Source organism: Clinocottus analis, unplaced genomic scaffold (genome assembly GCF_023055335.1).
Source record: "Clinocottus analis isolate CAN_PGR_092001 unplaced genomic scaffold, fCliAna1.0.p SCAF_5, whole genome shotgun sequence".
NCBI lineage: Eukaryota > Metazoa > Chordata > Actinopteri > Perciformes > Cottidae > Clinocottus > Clinocottus analis.
This window is the reverse complement of record NW_027176207.1, coordinates 1,924,446-1,931,908: the sequence shown is the minus strand read 5'-3', so window position 1 is coordinate 1,931,908 and position 7,463 is coordinate 1,924,446. Positions and strand designations below refer to the sequence as shown.

General features: G+C 43.8%; 1 protein-coding gene across 4 annotated transcripts in view; it reads left to right on the top strand.

The window, feature by feature from the left end:
• Positions 1 to 7,389: 7,389 nt before the first annotated feature.
• LOC137802126 (RIMS-binding protein 2) overlaps positions 7,390 to 7,463 on the top strand; it is a 59,502-nt gene continuing 59,428 nt past the window's right edge. For all 4 annotated transcript variants that reach the window (XM_068599725.1, XM_068599722.1, XM_068599721.1 and 1 more), the window contains exon 1: positions 7,390 to 7,463. This exon is cut by the window's right edge and continues 95 nt beyond it. The gene's annotated coding sequence lies outside the window, so the exon portion shown is untranslated.

Below are 7,463 nucleotides of genomic sequence, written 5' to 3'. Positions count from 1 at the left end.
CTTACGTAGGGTAAACTTAACACAAGTTTTGCAGGGCCACAAAAAAAAAAGAAAAGCCCTTTGACAGCAGTGACTGGACTGTGGGCCGTGCGGCCGTCCTCCAGGTCCGCTCCCTTTTCACCGGGCCGTCGCAGCGTCTGAAAAAGGCCAGAGGCCCACAGAGACGCCATTGTGCGCCCGCGATTGGGAAGGTGGGGAGTTTAACACCGGCACAGCGCCCGAGAACCACGGCTTCTCATTTGTAGACCCGTACCAACAAAACCACCTCGAAACTCTGGGACAAATGGCTCAGTTATGAGGGCTGAAAAATAATCTAGTCCCCAATGTTATGCTTTTCAATACTCCATTCATAGTGGGATGTAGCGCAGATCCGCTGGGGAATAATGTTGCCTTTTGTGTCGGCTCCGCTTCCCCTCCCTTCTCACTTCAACGCGCTGAGGAACGGCTGAAAGATCTCGGGCCCCAGGAAAAAAAATAGCCCGTAATGTCTGAGAGGAACCGCAGAACAACGCTCGCAGTCTCTTTTACGACGTTAAACAGAGAATCAATGCTTTTATCAGCGGGCGTGCCCGACCATCACCTTTTATGAGCAATATCACCCCCGATCAAGTCTATCAGGTGTTGGTAGAATGTAATGAAACAAATAAATTGCACTTTTTAAAAAAAATATGGAAGTCCTCCAATAATATATATATATATCAAGATAATTCATAGAATCTGAAGATGTTTGACTTATATGATCTTAATTTAAATATCTGCCTTGCAACACCACTATTATAACATCATAATAACATCGACCTCCGTCCTCTCACATTATAACGGACTTCCAGTTACAGCAAAAACAACCCGAATGACAGAAAAAAGCAAGATTCAGTCCATCGTCATGTCACAACATGTGCATACAAATCAAATGAAGCAAGGCAGCATTAGTGTTTCATTCAGAAAAAATACATACCTGTTGTGAAAGTAATTATCTTGATGATGCAAGTATTTGATAAAAGACAGGATTCCTCCCCCCCTCCAAAAGAAGAAGTACTAGAAGACGTCCTCAGAGCGCACACGGGTGGCAGCTTAATCCCACAGGTCACACACAGGTGTGTGTCGCGATGGAGGCAGGCAACTCCAGAACATCCAGCGCTGCGCGCTCCAGCTCTTTCATCTCCTTGACCCCGCTTCACTATAAGTACCTGGCTTCGGTGGCAGAGATTACGTAAAAGAACAATAAATACCAGAGCATTGTATGCTAATATTCTTAACGCGCCCCCCCCCGTACCAGTCTGTGTTCAAAAGACGCAGGAGGAGCGAAAACAAAACAACAAAAAAAAAGACAATGCAATGAAAGCTAAGCCCTCAGTGGTACCCGCATCTCCAGTGTCAGGTAGCGCTCACAAGGTGCGGTCCTGCTCATCTCTGCACACACTCACAGAGGGGAGACGAGGCTGGGGCTCAGGTCCTGTGTGTGTGTGTGTGTGTGTGTGTGTGCGTGTGTGTGTGTGTGAGGACTCTCTCAAGCACAAAGACTTTGTGAGCATGAGGCAGTGGAAATCCGAAAGTTGGGCTGAAGAGTTTTGAAGGTTTGAAAAAAACAAAAACAATGTAAATCCTCATTTAGTCCTGCAGAGAAGCGATGGCTGACAAACAGTGTGAGTCCTCACAGTGGAAGAAGAACACAAACATCCTGGAGGAGTTCTTTTAATAATGCAGCTTTTAGTGTGAAGCTTTGCCGTGACCACACGCTCGGTGTGGTCTTCAGTGAGCTGCGTTTGACCTTCTTTATAGAGCGATACGCTGTCCTAAAGATTGTTGTAATTTCCTCCACCTCAGGGTGCACGCCCCCAGAAACACATACTACTTCACACACACACTTTATTTCCTTTAATTCATGCACAACTTCTTGTGTATTTGTTTCCCGAAAAGTCTCTCGTTTGAGCCCAAAGAGGCTTAATGTGGTTATTTACACACACACTCACACACACACACAATGTATATTATTATATTTTCTGTTGTCCTTTCAATTGCACGTCTCCTTCCAAGTGGAAGCCCGAGGCCGCTCTGCATTGTGCAGCAGACTAATGGCAATTGCTTCCAAACACTAATCCTTCCTGAGCCTCTGACGGGCTTTTCAAGAGTGCTCGGCTCCTCCCTGGGGTGTCGTCCCCGAATCAGTTGTCGAGCCAAAATACGGGCTTTCCGTTACAATACGCTCATTTTTCTGAACCTCCAGGATGGGATTGAGAAAACAAAGCAGCCGAAGTTACAGGTTCACTACCCGCCTGGTCTGGCCTGTGAAGTGTGCTTTTGCTTTTGCGTGTCTGCAGCTTTAATCTTATTCATTTCCCTGTGAGAAATAGTCACAATGAGAAACTCCTTAATGTCTTTAAGTATTTTACTGGACAGACACTCGGACGGTCTGCAGGTCTTTGCAGGCGAGCTCACAGGAATCAGGATGAGATAACAGCAAGTCGGGCGCAGGCTTCCTCTGTTTGGTGGCTAAACGCTTAGCTTTGAGTTGTGTAGCTAACAAATATACATACGCTAATAAGTTACTCACTGAGCTGTCGATATCAACCCCTTCCTTTAATGTATTTACCTACTAAGTTGTGACTTTTATTTAACATCAACTAATGTCTTTGACCACTAGGGGGCAGCAGAAACAAGCAGTAACACAACACTGACATATTATCAGCTCATAAAGTTGCTTTAGCAAACTTGTTAGCAAGCGGCTGCTATGTTACACATCGTGGGAGCAACGTTAGCGTTCGTAAGAAGTCGTGATTTTGGTGAATTTGACAACAATATTCACTTTTATCTCTGTTTTGGGTCATTACTTCCTCCTGATGTATATCTGGCTCCTTTTAATATAATCATATTGGCACCAGCCGCTTTAAAGGGACATAAAATCCACCATTAACCAAATAGTTGACCCAATGAATTGCTATCTGCTGGATGTCTGCTGTAGTAAACCTTATGATTCAGTATAATCCTGGAGAAGAGAGGCCTTCACACACAATGTTAGAACACTGCATCGCTGTAACTTACAGCAATTAACATTAAACCAGCAGTAACTGTTAACAGTTGCTTAATGACACATCGGGCTTATAGGTGTTTGTGAGTCTCATGAATGTAGATCCAATATTCACTCTCCTTTAGCTCTGTTCATGGTCAATAATCTATGATAGGACTTTTTTTTAAAGATGGTCATTTCAGTAACTACGCATCATAAATCTAATAGTAACATGAGTCAAAGTTAAACGTCGGGATTGCAGACTGTACCGCACTCGTCATCCGTTTACTGTGAAGAGAAAGAAATCAGCTTCCTGATTCGTATCAACACTAAATGTGAAGAAATTATATATATTTACACACACACACAAATTTCCTGTAAGGCCATTCATGATCATGATCCGTACACCTCCTGTCCTTTGACCCTTGGCTCCAGTTGAGGTTCAACTCTCCCCAAAGAGAGCTCACTGGAGGAAGAGGGAGCGCTACAGAGAAGGGATCCCGCTCCCAGACAGGAAATAGATGCGTGGCTACGGAATAAATGACAAAATTACAGTAAAGAGCCGGAGCCACACGGCCTCCTCCCTCACCATGATGATATTCCAGAGAATTACTCTGCACAGTAGTAGTCTTTTAACAGGCTTTCGTCTCCTCTGCTTTGAAAAGGAACCTCCTTGTCGTATAGATGACTACGTTCTGCCCTTGATGTGTAAAGTTAACGCTGCAGCGAGAGAGATCTCGCCACGCTCGCTCGCCGGCTTCGGATCGTTCATAAGTTATGCCACTACGAGCTCAGACGCTCGTCAGAGGGCGGGGACGAGAAGAGGAGACAAAGCTGCCGCAAACAAAAGGAAGAAGAGACCCGTCTCCTCATTTCCCAGTTGAATTTCCTTGCACACACGCACACACACACACACACACACACACACACACACATGCACACTAATGGTGTCAGCCGTTAAGAGGTTTGTGGAAGTTGTGTATCGTTGGTGTGTCGCCTGTTGTGTACCGGATGCTCCGATGGGGCAGTGTGGAGGGAAAGGTCTTCACTTCTTCTTCACAGGATATAGAGGGCTTTGACTTTGAAGGTTGCAGCATGACTTCCTGTTAGCTTTTGTCTTGGATATTCATGTTAAGTGGGTCATGAAGACAGGTCATGTTCTGTGTCGCAGGCGGTGAAAATATGATTTAAGTCCTCCGCTGACTGTAACATGAATGACAACAGTGTGTGTGTTATAATATGAGGTCTTGTTGGTTGGAAACAATATATTACATAACATTTAGGGTATTATGTTTAAAGAAATACCAGTGCCATGTTACAAACAGTCATACATTATGTAGATTAGTTAAATGGCTTCAAAAGACACTTTATTCTGGCAGAAGGTCGTATAAAAGTAGACGAATGTACAGATAATACAAAAAGAAGAATGGCAGATATGTTTTCTCTATATTCTCATTCTCAACGGATCAAAAGACTCATTCCATGAATTCACTCCAATAGATTAAGATTTATACAATTTAATCCGTCTAATATCTGTCACGACCACACGCCTGCTTGTTTGTAATTCATCTCAGACGGACATACACTTTGGTGATTTTACGTTCTCTTTAAGATCAGATGGTCAGTTTAATGTATTTCATTTTTTTCCTCTTTATTTTCTTATTTTAATTAATGCATGGCCCCGAACAGAGGCAGCGCTGATGCAAGAGAGAGAGAGTGTGTGTGTGTGTGTGTGTGTGTGTGTGTGTGTGTGTGTGTGTGTGCGTGTGTGTGCAGACAAAGATCTGTTCAACAGGTAAAAGCGCCTGTTGAACAGATCAAAGTGACGGCCGATGCAGAGAGACGTCAAGAGCAGCCAAGGTCACGGGAACAAGATGGTTTATCCATCAGGAGCATCGTGACTGTAGACGTAAACGATGATGATGATGATGATGATGATGATGATGATGATGATGATGATGATGATGATGATGATCTGGATTTCTTCTGCTTTGCTCTCCCTCTCTCGGTTTCTGCCTCTTCCCAACAGTCGGCCGCTGCAGATGGAAGCGAGAGAGGGAGCGGCCTGAGAACGCTCTGATAACACAGAGAGCAGTACATGCTGGATCGCTCTCTTTCTGCCTGCCTCGCTCTCTCTCTCTCGCTCTCCGAACGCAAACCATTAGCGATGCTCTCCACTAATGCAAGTGCATTAGTCCGCTGGCTCGCTACACAACTATAGACGAGAAGTACGACAGCGATGTAGACCGACGAAGGCCCAAACTCTCTGCGTAGAGCGATGCCCCCCGGCGGCCGGACGCGGTATGCGTTGCCTCTTTGATGGCTTTTGGCAACATGATATTGAAAAGGTATGTACATACCTTTGAGGATTTATACATTTCAATATCTCAAGCCTTTGCCAAATAATGAAATCTCAGGAAGCCTTTTATCGAGGACCCTGGGGATCATATGAAACAGTGCATTCCTGTTGATCATATCCCCACATGCAGCAAAAACACTTTACATTAGATGAAATGCACACTGTGACACACAATGCATAGCTCCACCTGACCAGTAAGCCTCTGTAATAACATATAGAGTAATAACATATAGAGTGTTAGCATCGCAGCATAAAGCATCTGACTCCTGGTTAAAGGAGAGGAAAGGTGGTGCACAGCCATTTGGTCAGGCGGTAACATACGGTGATGAGAGACACACAAGGTGTCATGCTGGCATCTGTCTCCCTTTCACACCACCCACACACTCTCTGTGTGTTCCAATACTCATTCTACACGAGGCCAAAAATGATTATGTATGTATGCATATGTATGCATACATACATATGCATGGTATGTATGCACATACCATGCATCCCATGCGTGGTATGTCAAATGCAGTATGCCAAAAAATACCAGGATGTCCTGATGCATCGGGTTGCATTCTGCAGAATGCAAGCCAGCCGGCTTTTCAACTTCAAGGGCAACGTTATGAGGAAGTCGTATGTCCCAAAGGAACGTCGACTGCATGCAGAAGTATGTACTTTAGCTGCGTTCCAAATTGCATTTTACTTTTATTACACTGCAGCTTCTCTTACAAAGTATGTGCTGTTGCATGCATTCAGATGGGACACACTACTTCCTCATAACATTGCACCTTGAAATTTGACTCTCTTGTGCTTTATAGCTGCTGTGCAAAGGATTGTGGGTTAAAATAGCCAGAACAAGTTTGCTGTCTTGCAAACTGCAAAAAAGCATCCGGATGGAGGAGAACATTATTATGTGTTTGGCTTGCAGCATTTGACATATTAAACATTTCTCCTGACATACTAAGTATTATGGGTATAGGAACGCACAGTTTGTAAGGACAGATGCAGTTTGTACTAAAAGGTAAAAAGGAATCGTATGCAGCTACATTTTTCTGTGCTGCATCTATAATAATAATATAACGGGTCAAAGTCGTGTTTCCCAATGGAATGCATACTACTTTGTCAGGGAAGCTGCAGTATGTACTCAAACTGTTAAATTGCAGTGTTTTCTCTCTCCAGTCCTGCTTGTGGTGGAACTTTATGGACCATGCTGCCATGCCTTACCTGTCCACTAGTCGCCTCTCTTTAGAGCTCCTTCCTTCCTTCCTTCCCTGCCTCCTCATTAGCCACCAAAACACCTGTTCCGTGTTTGTTTATTAGCTTTGCGTTGTGTTTTTAAAAAAAAAAATCATTTTCATCCATTCCTTACTACTGCATAGGGACAACTGGGTAAACAGAAAATGAACAGCATGATATGTTTTCAATGTATCTTGTACGCATCGGTGTTCTTCAGAGTTTTTCACTGTGTAAAACATATAAGAATATCAACACTTTAAACACATTGGTTTTGGTTGTTTGGGATTACAGTATATTGAGGAGACTATAGCATACACTTGTATGATCTTCAGAAAGTTATAGGGCCCTAACCTTACTTAATCATGAATCAAAATCCATCTAATTCAATGATCCATTTGCACAGGGAACCATAATAATCTCTAGAGACAGACGTACGCACCTTTAGGACGCTGCACTAGCGGCCTGCAGCCACTAGTGGTCACCCATATCACACAAATCGGTTGGACTCAATGATTATGTTGCCTTCACGGAGTGTTGTAAACACTGCAACTTTTCTTAGAAATAAATACAAATAAACTTGTACACAAACAAATGAACAAATCTGTAAATACAGTCAATAAAAACGCAACTTCATATATTAACTAGGGTGTTTAGGGGAAGAAACATATCGTATAATAAACGCGCTACAAGTTGTACAAAATTCCAGCCGGTCATCGAAAAGGTGAAACGGGGCTTACAGAGGCGCCGTGAAGGCATCATTGTGCCTGGACGGGCCAGCGCAGTGACACGGGTGCCGCAGATAAACAAACCCCTTCTTGCGTGGCTCTCGGCACCTTTAACAACTACCAGTTACCGTAAACAGTGTTGACAGACCGGCCT